Raw genomic sequence first — 17,546 nt, forward strand, 5'->3', positions numbered from 1 at the left:
TAACTTCCTTTCTGGATCTTAGCTATACTGGGGTCTCTGGTTTCCATGACCCACTTCCGAATAACCAGAAATGCCAATCGGTATTGTCAGGGAGCACAGAGAACCTATTTTTCTCCTTCAAGACAGATGAGCAAGTAAGGTTAAAGAGGAGGGAGAGATACCTGTTCACGTATAGATCACCACTGGGGGGAAGGGAGGGGAGCAAGATTTTAGATGCCTCTGGCCCAGGTGCCATTAGATGCCATAGCCCACATCCCGAGAAGCCGGATCTGACAGAGCAATGTTTTCATGGGAACACTTGGGTTGATTGGTTTGGATAAAACCCAGAAAGGGCTGGAAGGTGACTGGCTACATAAAGAAGCCCCTCCTCCTTCAGAGGTTCTGCCAGGATAGGGAAAGAATTTTAAGAAACAGAGACACAGGCTCGGCATCGAGGTCTTCCCTGAAGACCAGGGAAGAGGCAGAGGAGAGCAGACTCGTTCTGGTACACATGCCACGGACGCCCGGCCACAACCCGCAGCTCCAGCTTGCCTGCAAATCTCTTCCCACTTGCTGTCTTCGTGACCTTATGGTCTTGTCATTATGCTGAGTGGCCCGAATTTCGCATGTAACTCACACGATAGATCTGCGGCAACAAGGATGTGAAGTCACTAGCTGGGAAGCAGGGACAACCCCAGACCTCCCACTGGCAGGTGAGCAGACAGAAGTGCGGACAATGCCTCGAGTCTACTCATTACGCAAATTAATTCCCTGGAGATCATTCTGGAAAGAGAATGAAACATCTTAACGGGTTTCTGAAATCCGTTCCTATCTATGCAATCATATATTATTTTATGACTCTTTATACACTATACATTTTAGCATGAACTAAATAGGTCCAGGGAGTTAAGAACCTCAAAGAGTTCAACAACAAAGGCGGGGGGGGGGGGGGGGGGGGGGGGGGGGCTTTGGATGTGATTCTGTGATTGCATGTTTGTGACCATGAGTTCATGTGGTTGTGCGTGTGCCCGTATTTGGGGGGGGGGGGGGGGGGGGGGGGCGGGGGGGATGGCTAATGGAAGGCAAATGTTTACTAAGCATTTCATTCCCTAAAGCAACACAGAAATAAAGTCCTTCCCTCTGAACTGCAGTATTTTTCTCTAACTCAGAATTCCAGAAGCCACTGGTGACTTACCTATTCCACTTCCCTGGCAAAAAAGTTTCACTTCCCCACAGTAGAAATTCTTGGGAAAGACATACTCTAGTCTTCCTAAGTCAGAAACCTATTACGGTGGTGAGCCAGACCTTGGACACTGTTGTGGAATAAAGAATTCGGCTGGTCTCTGTCCGGGCTTCCCGGGGGAGCATCTACCCCCTTGGAACTACCCCAGGGACAATGAAGGTCTTTGCTATTCACGGTGGGACCCCAGGACCATACCCATTTTATGCTAATGAGGTGACCCTGGCGGGCCCCTGGACCATTTTGGAACGGAGGTTGACCATGCCAGCACGTGATTAGAAGGTGGGCCTCTGACCTCCCAACTCCAGGCAAGGAGGGGGTCTGGAGACTGAATTTAATCATGTGGCCAACATTCCAATTAATTATGCCTATGCAATGAGAGCCCAATAAACACCACGGACACCAAAGCTCAGGTGACATGTCCTACGGACACAGAAGCTTCAAATGTGGGACCCTCCCCAGACCTTACCCTATATGTCTCTCTCCATTTGGCTGGTCCTGATTTGCACCCTATATGATAAAAACCGTAATCCTGAACAGAGTGCTTTTCCGGGTTCCATTATTCTCGCGTGTTATTGAATCTGAAAGGGTAATGGGAACCCTTGAATATGTAGCCATTTGGTCAGAAGTGCAAGTGGTCTAGGCATCCCTGTCTGAAGGGAGGGCAATCTTCTAGAAAACTTGTGGCCTGAACCTGTGAAGTCTGAGCTTCCTGCGGACATCACTCGGTGAATTCTAGAAGGACAGAACCAAGAGGGGGACGTTATGAACAATCACAGAAGGATATCAGGCCAAACGCAAGAGAGGGTTAGAAGCAAGATCTGCAGAAACTTGAATCCAATGCTCCTTCCGTTAGAACAGGCTGCCTTTGTGCGCTTCAGCAAGTCAGGACACCATCTAGCTTTGGTCTCTTCAGCCGCAAAACAGAAATCGATGGTATAAATCAAAGGCTGGCAGCCTTTCTGGAAACAGTCAGACGGTATTTCAGACTTTGGGCTACGTATGACCTCTCTTTTTTAAACACAAAACTCTTAAAAATGTAAAAACCGTTCCTCGCTCACACGCCAGATCTGGCCCACAGGACACGGTTTGCTGACCCTTCATACACACGAAGTTCCTTCCGGATAACAACCGATAATATCACAACCCCCTCCTCAAGGAAATATTAAATATCTCCCATGACAACAAAACAGGACATATAATAGCAAACAGGATCTTCAGCCTTTTGTTGAGCGGATCGGGTCTTTTCTCCTAATTTTGTAAACACTTAAAAAGTATATAGAAGATGGTTCTCTTTGCCTCCAGAAAATTTTCCAGGAAAACAGCACTCTCGTCACAGAGCTTCGTAACAAGAGGCATGTGTGTGCATGCGTATGTGCATGTGTGCACACACACACACACCCCTCACCTGCCCACGAGGGTGGCAAGTTCAACTCTGGCCTCCACACTCCACGTTTACAGAGATGTTTCATAATCCTTCAGAGCACAATGACACAAAGCAGACAGCGGCCAGGAAGCCCTTGAGCTGTTACTGCTCCTAATCAAACGGACAGAATGAAAATGCGGTACAAATGCGAAATGTGGCTATTCTAGCCGCGGCGGACACCTTTGGGAGGCCTTTTTCAGACCCCACTTCGCACAAACCGCAGCTCTCCAAATACAGCATCTGTGATCCATTTCTGCCCAGGAATTTAAAAAGAAACACAGAGAGAAAAGGGATGGTTTTTACTGCCGATATTTATTGGCTTCTCTTTTCTCTTTGTCAGGGACGGAGAAAATGAGGAGGGAAGAAACTGGCCCCAGGCTATTTAGGACTGACAGTACTGTTGCACATTGAGTTTTTTCAAGCAGGTGTTGGGCCCTTCCTAGACCTACGGCATTTTGCTAGGCAGGTGGAGCGCACGGTTCAAGGCACAGGCTTGCGCTTTAGTGGAAGCAACGGGAACAGAGCCCGAGATCCAGGACGATCCAGAGGACAAGGATGGCTGCCCGTCTTGCCAAGGCCAAAGGGCAGGGTGACTTCACTGAGGACGCATTTGAACCAGGCGGACAAAAATGAGGACAGTATGATTGGGCTGTGTAGCAAAAGCAAGGTGTTCCAGGAATGATGGCGCGGGAGCCACGTGCCAGCGACACTTGACGTACAGCCTAGTTGGCTCCGGCACCGGGGCTGGAAACGGAGCCACGGTAATTTGAGGCCTTGTTTCCACCTAGAACAGCAATGCCAAGCAGGCTTCTGGTTCCTCGAAACCCATTTTACACCTTAGATAATTGAGTAATTCACAAATGATGACTGTTAACCTCGGTGGCGACAGATGTGCTTTTAAGGAAATAGCTTTAATATCCACAAGCGAAAACAACCAAAAAGAAATGTTGGGTTTCACCACGCTCAATTCAGAGGATTTTTCTGTACGATTTTTCAGTCTTCAAATGCAAGCCCAGGGACTTCTGTTGCAACTCCCTGTTGCTAGGGGATAGATATTCATCACTCCTGGGGCCAGGAAACCGGGTGCAAATTAAGGGCACCAACCTTAAAAAAAAAAAAAAATCTTACTACTGATTCACTATATGCATGAAGGCAGCCTTTGAAGGGTTAATCCTAAAAGAGGTGCAGTCTTCCTTGAAGCTGTAGTTTGCCTGTCCTGAGCATTCGGAGGACACAAAACACTTGCGCAAAGGTGCCCAGAGTCCCTGAGTTTTGTCTCAGAGCCGCCCACCTGTCCAACATCATCACCCGTCTGTCTGCAGCCCTGGAAGGCCCCGTGGCTTTCACACCTGCTCCCGGACCCCCTGAAAAGTACAGGTGGGCGATTCAGGAAAATGAACCTTTTTCTTACCCCTCAGTTTTATCCTCATGTACGTCACACATCTCCCCTCTTTCACTGGGAAAACTTTCCCCAGAGAGACACAAATGAAGATGTTTCTTTTCAGATTGATTTCTTCCCTTCCCCACCCCCCACCCTCCGGCCTTCTACCTCCTAAAGATCAAAAAGACAGGCAAGCCTTTCAGTGTAAGTTCAGGGCCTCATTGCTCCTGGAATCCAAACAGCCCTTTACAAACCCAGCTCTTCTTCAATGTTGAAAATGCTGAGAGTCAAGCCCTCTAAAGTCTGTTGTAAACCCTTTAAAGGAGAGAAAAGTTAATCTGCAAAATCTTATGAACAAGGCTAGGTTGTCTATCACTGCTATTTTTGAAAAGCATAAGGTGAAGACACCTTGATATTTCTCTTGGTGGATCTTCTAAACTTTCCCCGGAGAAGTGGAGGCACTGAATGCACAGACGTCAAATCTCAAGAACAAGAGAAAGGCACATTCATTTGCTCCAACTATCATCCTGTTTCACGTGTAAATCCACCCATCACGTTTGCTTCTCACCACTGGTCATATGAAGCGAACACTCTTGACTTCTGTCACCAACCTTAACGTAACCTTCAAAATTACACGCAAGCAGATGTGAAGGAGCCAACCAGGAGGCCAACTTTATCCGCAAGTCCACGGACACAACACATCCTTCCCCAGTTGTGACAGCTTCTCCTGACTTTCTTGTTGATGCGACATTTTGCGTATCACGTTTCTTCTCAGAAACAGAAGTGAGAAAGTTCCAAATACGGAAAAATCTTTAAAAAGGAGGAGCAATGCCGACGAGATGCAGATGGAGCCTGTGAAGTCCCAGCTTCCTCCAGCGACTCGTGTGGCCAAGTCAGTTAGCCGTCTCTGCCATGTCACTGAGGTCATAGTTACGGTAAGAAGCACAACCATCTTTCGTGGAGCCGGGTCTAAGCACTCTACGTGTGTTAACCCATATAATTCTCGAACTAATCACGAGGAACATGTTCATTTTGTTTGTTTGTTTGTTTTTAATGTTTTTTTAATGTATTTCTCAGAGGGAGACACAGCATGAGCAGGGGAGAGTCAGAGAGAGAAGGAGACACAGAATCTGAAACAGGCTCCAGGCTCTGAGCTGTCAGCACAGAGCCCGACGCGGGGCTGGAACCCACGAACCGTGAGATCGTGACCTGAGCTGAAGTCAGACGCTCAACTGACTGAGCCACCCAGGTGCCCCGGAGCGTGTTCATTTTGGAGATAAAGAAAGTGGGGTAATTCCCCAACCAGCTTTGTATCTGTAAGTTGGATTTTATTCGTTATGAGTTATTTTTATGCCCTACGTTATAAATAATTTGGGGGTGGGGCTTCAAGGAGTTTCCAAAAATAGACAAATATTTGTAGGGACGCCTGGGTGGCTCAGACGGTTAAGCATCCGACTTCAACTCAGGTCACGATCTCACAGCCCAGCATCAGGCTCTGTGCTGACAGCTCAGAGCCTGGAGCCTGCTTTAAATTTTGTGCCTCCCTCTCTCTCTGCCCCTCCCCCCTCACGTTCTCTCTCTCTCTCTCTCTCTCTCTCTCTCTAAGAATAAATGTTAAAAATTTTTTTTAAAAAATAGACAAATATTTGTTGATGGTCTTTTATCCTTATTAGGTCTGGGTAAATTTTTTTTTCTTTAACTAAAAGTAGAGCCCCAGAATCTATACATTAAAAAAAAAACAACTCCCCCAAATGCCAGGCTCACAGGCAACATGGTGGTGGTAGTGATGATTATGGGATGGGTGCTTAACCCAGGAAAACCAAGTCCCTAGAGATTCAAGTGCCCCGACGGCAGGAACATATAGAAGAAATCATAAGTCAAGCAGCCGAGCAAAAAGATGGAGGCAGACAGGAAATCATTCATCCATCCAAAGTTCAGAACATTCTATGTGCACAATGTCAATGTCAAAAACCCCCTCCCTGCCTTCAGGGAGCTTGTCATCCAGTGAGGAAACAAAACCATGCGGAATACTAAATGCACAAGATGTCAGAGGTTTCCTTCCACCTGCATTTTCTTCCTCTTCAGGTGTTCTTCGCCTGCCAACTCTCTTCTGAGAAGTCTTTGCTCAGCACACATCCCCAGGTTGGGGTGGAGGCCCTTCCTGTATTCACAGGACCCTCAGACACGGCCAGGCAGGGGACTCCTCCAGGGAACATTTTTCTCGGTCTTACACAACTTCCATAACCATACCCAAGTGTCCGGCCTGTGCGTTTTCCAGGTCATAATTACTCTGTGTGTCTTTCTGATTGAAAAGGTCTCCGATTGGAAAAGTATAGATTGCGCTTTGTTGCTCTTACTAGGCCTCAGCATCTGTGGGAGGGGGAAAAGCCAGCAACTGAGCTCTACATAAAGAGCTCTAGGGGTGCCTGGGTGGCTTAGTCGGTTAAGCATCCGACTTTCACTTGGGTCATGATCTTGCGGTTCGTGGGTTCGAGCTTCGCGTCGGGCTCTGTGCTGACTGCCAGCTCAGAGCCTGGAGCCTGTTTCGGAGTCTGTGTCTCCCTCTCTCTCTGACCCTCCCCTGCTCACGATGTCTCTCTCTCTCCTAGAAATAAATAAAAATTAAAAAAAAAAAAAAAGAGAGCTCCAAAGGGTAAAGATGGAGAAGGACATCCACGGAGCAAGACAAAGCCATGGGCAAATGTGTGCTGTGAGCTGCTTTCGTGCACTTTCTAGATGTCTTAGGACTGTGCTCTACTCCTCCACACCCACACAGACACACAAGAACGACAAAAGCCCCTAACTTTTGCTTCCCTATGCAACACTGCCTTGGAAAACCCGAGCAAAGAGTAGGAAATGGAAGGACCGTTTTGAGAGACAAGGTGTAAGAAGCCAGATGACCTAGCGGTGAAAACATGTACATAATTACACAGATGTAGCGTCGGATATAGTGCAACAGAGCTACAAACCAGGGAAGGCGTTCACACCAGGGAAGGGATGCTAGTTACAAGTTTGAGAGCCTTGGGCACCAGAAGGACAACAGTGGATTTTAGAAGCAGATCAAAGGAATTAATGAAAAAGTCTAGCCGTTGACTGGATGACAGGGAGGGGAAAGACCAGAGGCTGGACATTTTCTGATGCTCTTCCTTTACCTATGGATTTCTGATCACTTAAGCAATTCCTTCCCCCTGGAGCAAAAGGACTTTCACAGTGGACTGTGAAATTGTAAAGTTAACACAATGAAATACATTGTCTATGTGGTAAGATACCCTTACGACCAGTCATTCTCTGAAGATGAGGGAATTGAAGCCCAAATGATAGAAGCACTGCACGCTACTCCTGGACAAGAGCTCAGTCTACGGAAAACACTCCTGAAATGGGCTGCATGTTACAAAAACCTGCCAGAATTGTCCCAAGTTCCCAGTCACGTCCGACATACAATCCCGGACCATCACGAAGTTTCTGTGGCCCGCTCCACTCTTCAAATCCTCTGTCAGTGCACTAGCAGCAAGGGCGGCCCCGGCCAGGGAGTCCTGCATCCCTTCCAGACCTTCCTCTTACTACCTTTTACTCTGCTGACAATCTGACTCAGTTCTACACACCTGTAGCTGGAGATGTGGGGGTTGAAAGGAAGAGGAACTAATCAACAGACCACATCTCTACAGGATTTAGGGATGCCCCCTGAAAAGGACCTCCATGCAAGGAGATAAAATGGCCTTATAAAGTAGGGGCGGGGGAACAGCCACTCCAAAAGTTCTATAAATGCGATGTTACTAAGACCAGAGTATCTCTTAAAATCCTGCAGTTAAGTCCAAGCCATTCTGAAGATGGTGGCAGGCCCGCAGGCTGCGACTTGCCACGCCAAGTTCTAGAGGTTCCCATTGGCCCAGCATCACAGCCCAGGGCTCTCCCAGCCCAGCTCAGCTGCTTCTCTCTCTTCCATCACAGGCAACAGATGAGCACTGCTACAAGAAGGCATTCCTCGCTCAGTCCCACCCCACCTTCACCTTTCAGAGGCATTGCCCCAAAGCAGCCTCTCCTTCTCCCAACCCCCCTCTGCGTCCGTGGTCCCCACATCTAGTGTGCCTTCATTGCAGCTTGCATTCTCCCATTTACAGAGAGCACAGTTTCTGGTCTCATCTGAATAATCCCAGCAATGGTTGAACCGCTGTCCCCTGAGTTGGCGGATGTACCCGCCACAGACTGAAACACACACAACGCTTGCAAAGAGACAGCCAAGCAACAAAGGACTGAGTAAAGGAAACAAGACCATACCGTACCCCAGAGACACACAGTCCAGAGGATCTGCATAGCAAAGATAAGCCAATAGTAAAGTCCTCCAAGTACTTAATAAAACCAGTATCGGAAGTACACATTCAATAAGGAAATAATTCCATTTTGATCTCCAGCCCTTGCACACATGGAAATCACTCATAGTAGCTTCAAACACTGAAGCGCATTCGCAGAGAGAGGGATGAGGTTATGTGAACCTACTCTGTTAAGACAATTTCTTAAGAGGGACACCTGGGTGGCTCAGTTAAGCATCTGACCCTTGATTTCTGCCCAAGTCATGATCCCACAGTCTTAAGATCAAGCGCTGAGTCGGGCTCCCTGCTGATAGCCCAGTGTTTGCTTGGGATTCTCTCTCTCCCTCTCTCTCTCTCTCTGCCTCTCCCCTGCTCATGCTCATTCTCTTGCTCTCTCTCAAAAAAAAAAAAAAGAGTAAATTTTTTTAAAAGACATTTGTTAAGAAAAATGTAAATAAAGTACAAAAGCTTTGCAGGGCATGACTGGATATGTATTACCTCAAATCTCTGTTAGGTAGAGAGGCTTTACCTAAAAATCATTACCTAGACTATACCAGGCGTTGCTTAGATTCAAACAGCTCTTGGTTCAGCCTCATCTCTTTTTTTTTTTTTTAATGATTTTTATTTATTTCTGAGAGAGAGAGGCAGCGTGAGCAGGGGAGGGTCAGAGAGGGAGACAGAATCTGAAGTAGACTCCAGGCTCTGAGCTGTCAGTGCAGAGCCTGACGTGGGGCTCGAACCCACAAACCGTGAGATTGTGACCTGAGCCGAAGTCGGATGCTTCACTGACTGAGCCCCCCAGGCGCCCCGGTTCAGCCTCACATCGAAACTGCTCTGGCCATCACTTGAACTTGACACTTCTTGGACTACTTGCGGCTCCTGAACAAACTCAGTTCTTTTTTGCGCACACTGTAACACCTGCAGCTCCTACTTTCTTCCCTTGGGAGGCAAGGGAAAGGGACACGGAAGCTGCCCCCACAGCTCAGGCGTCTGTGCCCGTGCCTTCCTGCGCTCCCCTTTCCCACCTTGCTTCCCTTCCTCACTGGCAACATTCATGTCTCAACAGACTCCCTCCCACCTCTGACAAGGTCTAGGGTTCTGGTCAACAAACAGGAAACGCCCCTATACTGCTCACACTATAAACCCTGAGTCAACACTCTGGAGTCATGTTGTCAGAACAGAGCTCCTCATCAAGGTTCGCTAGGTCTACCTTGGTCTGTGCTTCCAGGAGACAGACAGATCTGGACCCGGGGACTTCCAGGCATTGAGACAGGGCACACGGAAGGAGCCAGGGAGCCTAGCAGGTGACTGGAAGATCCCGCTGACCATAGCATGTATCCTGAAATTCTGTTATGGCTGGTAATGCCTTTCTGCCCTTGAAATCCTACCTCAGGGTGACCATGACCTACAGCGCTCTGGCCTACAGGGGGAGCAATAGAGCAGCCTCAACACATGAGCAGCCAGAAACCCAAAACTGTGTCTCCGTGTGCACGGAGTAAAAAGCAGAAACTTGATCATTTTATTCCTGATTAGACTGTATCGCTTTCAGCTGAGACAATATAGTTTGAAGTCTAAGCAGGAAATCTTGATTTGCTTTAAGACTGTGAACTTCAGTGATCTAGAAAATAGGCTTCAGCTTTTGGTTTCCTGAAGTACACATTATTTATGTAAATTTCCTCTTGCGTATTTCATAGGCCCTGCGCCTCTAAGGTTTATCGTTGCCAATTTGTACACAGAATAAAAATAAGTTCATGCATGTAAAAATGATCATTTTAAGCCACACAATTCAAACGGGTCATGACAAAGATGATGACAAGGGTCTTCATGCTTCACTCCATGGACAAGAGGAGAACACATTCGTAAAAGCCACATGTCTGCCACCTGTTCCTCTCCCTTCTCAACCCGTACCTCCCCCACGGATACTTTCTCTGCCAGAACATCCTCCCCATTGGCTTTAAACTCTCTCCTTCTCTTAGAGAATAACTTCAGCATTCAGAAAGTCCTGCTTTTGGGTCCTTGAAGTCAAAGACTATCTCGTTTCCCTAGAATCCCTTGCATGTGCTCGAATTGACTAAACGGACTGTCTCTATATTGTGGAGGGCGGGGAACCCCTCCAGGAGTGACTGATCTGAATTAGAAGTAGGTCGGCACCCTCCCTTGCAACTACTCCCCAAATATTTCCACATGTCTTTCAATCCCACATCCAGTCGGTCAGGAAATCCCATCCATTCTACCCGCAACCTGAACAGATCCTGAGTTAGACTACTCAGTCTTTTCAATGCTACCACCCCAGATCATCCCATCAGCCCCTCCTCACCTGGACACTGCAGTTACTTCCTAACCCATCCTCCTCCCCCCTTCCACACAGGAGCCAGAGTCCTATTTTTAAATGTACCCCAAGATCTGGTGGAACGGTTTCCCACCATACTTTGCATAGAGAGCAAAATCCCCACCCTGAGCTAACAGGGCTCTATTCCAGACAGACTGGCCTTTTCTCCTGTCCCTCACAGATGTCCAGCTTAGTCCCACCTCAGCTTCTTAGCATCTACTATTCCTCCTGCCTAGGAGCTAACCTAAACAAGAAGTGTCCTTTTCTACAATTTCACTTCTCTGGTTTATTTCTTGGGTCTCTGCTCAAATGCCCCATCTTCAAAAAGTTCTTTAACGGTGCCATCCCACAGTAGTTCTTCCCTTTGTTCATTTGCTATCCAGGCTTCTTTTCTTTAGAGTGGTGATAACTCGTATAAACACCATTTATCCATATGTCATCCGTTTACCCCTCTAGAATGTAAGCTACATGAGCTAAGATTCTCATGCTCTCTGCTCTCCATTTGGTGCCTGGCACATGGGTTTGGTACTTGCCATTTGAGTGATTCAATGAATTCAACCTGTTTTAACAAGTCTTAGCAAATATTCAACTCTGTTGCTAAGGTTCGTTAATCACCTGCCAATATCAATATTACACATATCATTGCTTCTTTTCACTATAACCATCAGTAAACATTCTGTCCTTCAGTAAGCCAGGCTTTGAGCGCCATTTTACTAATTTCACAAGGGTTTACCCACAATTTAAAGCTTACTTGATGAAATTTGACTTCATTTATCTGAGCAATGAAGATAATACCTCTTTGACTAATAGTTTTACAATGCCACAACCGAGACCTTGAGTTTGAAAAAGGTAAGTAAACTACAATGTTCTGTAGTAAAATAAGGAGGTATTGATATTATAAAATTGATATTATAAAATCAAGGACATTAGTGACTGTATGCTAATAATTAAACTTCCATTTCCTAAGACCTCCCCCTGCAAATGCCAGGTGCTTTCCACACACACTCACATTTAATTCACAAACGCCCAGTGAGAGTCATCAACACCTTTTCACAGATGAGACAGCTGAGAAACTTCGAGCTACCTGACCAAGTTCACTGAGCTCATAGGGAATAATATCCAAAGTTCCGATCTAGGTCTGTCTGCTTCCATTGATCAGGCTTTGAATTTAGACAATATTGTTTTGCAGAGGTGTTCGGTAATAGTAAAAAGTCATCTAAGAACTTACATAACGTTGTTGGCATGAGCAAACATGTACATTTAATGTAAGCGCAATGACACAGCGACAGTGTGTTTGAGTCACACAAGATGGCCGGGGAGCTCTTCCGGTGCTCTAAGTGGTACCTTGGCACACACCTGCGTTTCTGGAACACGCAGAAGACCATGAAGTCCTGAAGACCATAAAACAAACACCTGTGTCTAACTGTGGTCCAAACCTAAGAATATAGGAAAACACAAAGTTCTGGCAACATGAAACAATATGCTGAATAAGAAAACAGGGTTTGAAAAAGCAGCCACGTTGAGACAAAGATTCATGTGTTTCATTTAGGTGGCCAGCTAGGTTGAACAACTTACCCTAAGAGATTTTTAAAATATAATTTCTGAAAACAAACATGCCAGAACAGTCCACAGTAGCATCTTAGTTGGCCTAAGTAACTTTCAAAATGAGACCTATTTACTTTCCACTTTCAATGTTATGATCACCTTGAGGACAACTTAAAATCAGACAATTGAAAAACCATTAAGCAAACACTACAAGGCAATGCTAATGATCTGATAAGCAACGAAGGGGCGCCTGGGTGGCTCAGTCAGTTAAGTGTCTGACTTCGGCTCAGGTCAAAATCTCACGGTTGGTGAGTTTGGGCCCCACATTGGGCTCTGTGACAGCTCGGAGCCTGGAGCCTGTTTCAGATTCTGTGTCTCCCTCTCTCTCTGCCCCTCCCTCACTTGTGCTCTGTCTCCCCCTCTCAAAAATAAAAAGAAACATTAAAAAAAAAAGTTTTAAATGATAACAATAAGTGGTTGAGTCTGCTGTATAGGAAGATTAAAATTACTAAAACCAATCCCCCAAAAAAGAATTCCTGTAAGGGGATACACAGTGTAACTACATGAAACATACAAGGATCATCATCACAAGAGCCTCGCTCCAAGTAACCTGTGTGCCCGATTCAGTGTGATCACCGTCCCCGCTGCTGTGCAAACACACATGGGCCAAGTGGCTGCTCCCATAGGTACGAAACGTAGCCTCAGGATCAACACAGAGCCACCAGCTCTAGGAAAAGCCCGCACACCTGACAACATTGTTAATGCAAAGATCTCTGCTTGGGTTCCATCTTCAGCTTGATGGAACCCAAGAATAAATCTCTCCATCTTCCCGACCCCAAACACTGATACGCTCTCCTGAGCGGAGCTGGCTATAGGTACCAAAGATAACTCTGTTCCTGTCAAGTTTCTAATTTAAAGATTCTATTAAGTGATGTGGTTGTAGTCAAACAAAAACACCACAATGCTATGAGAACACTTGCTAAATATCTAAACATCAGCTTCTGTAATGCCTCAAAGCCCACGTGACCCCCTTTTTATCAAGAGTCATTATTCCCAAGAACTTCTCTGATTAACTTATTTCATATTCCAACCAGGAATTTGTCTAGGCTGGTCCACTTAGAGTCTCAACTTTGTTTCCGATCTCATGGGCCTTCCACATGTCCACCATTCCCTTCCAACCATATTACTCCTGTACCGTAGAATTCTAGTGAAATCCCCTAGTTCCCTTGGCCCAAACAAATCACTTGCACATTAACTAACCCCATAAACTCTTCTTTTCCTACAGTGCTTTTCACAGTTCATGTTGAAACTCTTTCCTACATTTAATGTCGCCCTCATGCTTTTACCATGGGGAGGCACTGTGTCACAGAGATCTTGTGAATGACTGCAACAGGTCTAAATACCCCGACTAGAGTCCTGACCTTTGATTATGAATAACCAAAAGACCGAAGATTATTTCATTATGGCTATCCAAAGTGCCTTAAAATGGCATTTCTGGACACTTTCCCCATATCACAATTTGTGTGCGCATGTATAAATTTTGAATCATAAGAACAACGGTGATCAGAGAACAACCAGAGACTAACATGCTGTCCGGTATGGTAGCTACTAGCCACACGTGACCCCTGAGTGCTTGAAATATGGCTAGTCAGAATCAAAATATGCTGTAAGTGTAAAATACACAGCAGATTTGGATTATATTGTTTTTAAAAAAAGGAAGTAAAGGGTGTCAATTTTTTTATATTGGCTACATGTTGAAATGACATTTGGGATATTCAGAATTCAATAAAATACACTGTTAAAGGTGCAAATATGCTCATGTTAAATTTCTATTTTACAGCCCTGGCTTAAGCAGTTAAAATTGCATTATCTTCCCTGTCAAGATCTCCCAGCCCCCCAACCCCGGAGACTCACAACTTGCATCTCAATGAGGAAAAGTAACTTCAATATCAGCTTAAGGAGTACTTAACAGGGAAGCTAGATCTGTACCCAAAATCACTGCATCCTAAAGCTGAATACTGGCACTTTCCTAGCTATATAACTTAGCCTGTTGCCAAATACCCCTCCAGCTGTGATTTAGGGACCAAAATGCCTTACAGAGAAACCCAACTTGATGTTAGAGTTTTTACCAAAATCAAAACAGTGTTCTTATAAAAGAACTTCAGTCGTGCCTTAACAGTAAGCACATATTTTGTTTATCCTTGTTTCTAGTAAGATTCCCAAGCCAGACATTCCCTTACCTCAGATTAGAGACAATTAGAGGGGAAAAAAAGATCGTTGCAGTCAGTCACACTGGTCAGTCAGAAGTGACCATTCACAGCAAGGAAGGGAACAGAATTGACAGGCCACACACACCCCACAGTGTCCCAAGCACAGGAACTCTGAGGCCATAGGTTAGAGAGTGAGCATAACCCTAAAGCCCCAGCCACACAGACAATGCTCCCTAAACACCAAATCGCTGCTAATGTTCACAATTACCATTTTGAGTCATCAAGAAGAGTCTGTATCACACTTTCCTAGGGGGTCCGGATGCTTTGCCCAAATTTATTTAATCCAAAAGTTCCCTGTTATGTTTTGATAAACATTTTTCAAAACTGTTCATTTATCAAAACTGCATTTTTAAACAACTTTAAATGCTTAATTTAGTATCTCCTGAGAAAGCTAAAGAAGAAGTTTGCCATTTTAAATATTGGGTATTGTCCTAAAAATATAGAATGTTTAAAACAAAATACAGTAGTAGATCTTCAAGACATCTGTGCCTATAAATGCATTTATAGCCAGTGAATAATTATTACATGCTTAAAACAAACTTAAATAGCATATCAATCAATAGCCCCATTTTCAAGCGTATTATATTGATAGTTGATTTATATAAAAATGTCACAGCCAAGTGGACATAAAAACCAGTCATAAGATTATAAGGAAAGAAAAGCATCTAAATAGACTTTAGTGGGGGAAAAACATCAAGATGATACCCCATGACACACAAAGAATAGAAAGTAACATCCTCTTACTGCCCTTAATAGGGAAGGTGCCAGAGGTAAGTGTCCACACCTCATGTCACAACAGTCACCTGTGTGTCTACCACTTAGGCTAGGGGCTTCCACTAAGTTCTCCAACACAAACTCATGGACTTCTTAAATTCATGAAGATGCATTTGTTTAAAAAGGGAAGAGCTATCATCTCTCTTCTTTAAACGCTACATTGAGATTTTGAAAACTGAATACAGCATGAGGTCTATGTTTTGGGTATGGTGTAACTTCCCACTACTGTAAGAAAAACTCAAGTTAGATGTCCAACCAGCTGGCTCCATTGAATGTACCACGGTAAGCCCAGAGTCTAAGCTAATTTAGAAGACCAAAAGTACACATCAATAACCAAATAGAAACTGAGATTATCTTACCTCACAAATTGAAAGTTTAAAATACATCAGTTGGGATTTCTGTTTTGGACCATGAAGGGTATAAGGAGGTCCAGACTAGTGCCCTCCCACTAAATGGTCAGAAAACTGTAGAAAATATAGGATATAATTATTTTCTGATATCAAGTGACAGGCAGTATAAGTAATCCTGGAGAGAAGAGAAACGAGGTGAGCCCTATGATCATCTCTTTCTCCCTGAAAACAATTTCTGGAAGAAAGTGCAGTGAGCAGAGAAACCAAAGCAGAGACCTCACAGTCTCACCAAACTGAGGAGACAAAGATTTCAGTGTGAGGAGACCAAAATGCTGAGAATTTGCAGGGCAGAGAAAGAAATTTACAGGACTGGAGAAGAGGGGAGCTATGCAAAACAGAAGCTCCAGAAACTTGCACAAAGATCACCTTGAATCTTCGGCTAATTTCTGATCTGCACGTACATATGGCAAAACTCATCAAGGCCAGGGAAAGAATAATTGCCAAGGAACTGTCAGAGGAACAATTTCCAGAGTTCACACAAAGCCAGGAAATTGTCAGAGGTGCCATGAACCAAAGTAGAGAGGCCTCACTGACTACGCTGGGAATCATGTCTTAGCTGTGAGACTGGAATTGGCCTATCCGAAAAGCTATTCTAGACCCACTGCATAGCAGCTTAAAAACTAATCTAAATAGGATCAAATTAATCTACAAGTAACTTAGGAGAACAAAGTCCAAAATAGCGGACACGAATTCAAATCTAGCTCTCAGTTCACAATGTATCATATTCAGTCAAAAATTACTAGACACACAAAGAAACAGAAAACCTGTATGAAACAAAGGATCCATACTCAGAAGGTAACTCAGTAATGGAAACAGATCCATAAGTGAGAACAATGTGGAATTACTACACAAATATGTTTTAAAAATTACTGACATAAGTAGATGGAATATGTTCAAGGATTTAAGGCGGGGAAAAGAATATAATAAGAAGTTAAGATATAACAAATAGAGCTTCCAGAGATGAACACTAGAATATCTGAAATGAAAATGATGCTGGGTGGAGTTAAAATCCAATCAGGCACTGCAATGGAAAGAATTCATGAAATGTAAAGACCTATCCGAACTAAAGCCCTGAGAAAAATATATCAACAGAGCTTCAGTGACCTATGAGGCCGCTATCAGGGGTCTACAGTATATAAAGTTGGTGTCCCAGGCACAAAGATGGGGGTGGTACAAGGAGGGAAAGGAAAAATATTTCATATTTAATGAAAACTAGAAATCCAAAATGCCTAGAAGCTCAATGAACCCCAAGCAGGTTAAACAAAAACACATCAAGGCACAACATATGCAAATGACAAAACCAAGACGAATGAAAAATATGTTAGCCTCGAAAAGACATAGTGCATATTGAAGAAGAAAGTAAGAACTTTCTCAGACTTCTCATTAGAAACGATGAAAGTCCAAAGAAAACAGAACATCTTTGAGGGGTTTCTTTAGATGTTAATTTTGGATTCCATGTCAATAAAATCTTTCAATAATGAAGGTGAAAAAGATTTGTTTTCATACAAGCAAAATCTGGCAGAATGTATGTACCAGAAGTTCAAGGAAGTTCTGTAGGCTGAAGGAGAAGACTACCAGACAGAAACCAATCCCACACAAAAACAAGGAAGGCCAAAAGCTGGAAATATACTAAAAGTATATTTAAAAAATATACTTTTTAAAAAGGCAATAGAACAGGAAAGTAAAGAACACAGAAGAGACTGGAGAAGTAGAAAGCAAGAAGCAAGATGACCAACTTAAACGTAACCACAGTGATAACTACTTTCGTTGCAAGTGGTCCACATATTTCAATTTATTCACCTGTCAGACTGCCCCTAGTTGGGTCTTTTTTATTCAACCTGCAAGAAATCCACTTTAAATATAAAACACAGATAGGTTAAGTGGG

The 17,546-nt window shown here is 44.4% G+C and overlaps 1 protein-coding gene across 4 annotated transcripts in view; it reads right to left on the minus strand.

The window, feature by feature from the left end:
- Nucleotides 1–17,546, minus strand: part of LOC120247599 (phospholipid-transporting ATPase IB) — a 583,538-nt gene that overhangs the window by 502,032 nt on the left and 63,960 nt on the right. The window lies entirely within an intron of this gene.

This window comes from Hyaena hyaena, unplaced genomic scaffold, assembly GCF_003009895.1.
Source record: "Hyaena hyaena isolate Hyena2069 unplaced genomic scaffold, ASM300989v1 scaffold_11, whole genome shotgun sequence".
Lineage (NCBI taxonomy): Eukaryota > Metazoa > Chordata > Mammalia > Carnivora > Hyaenidae > Hyaena > Hyaena hyaena.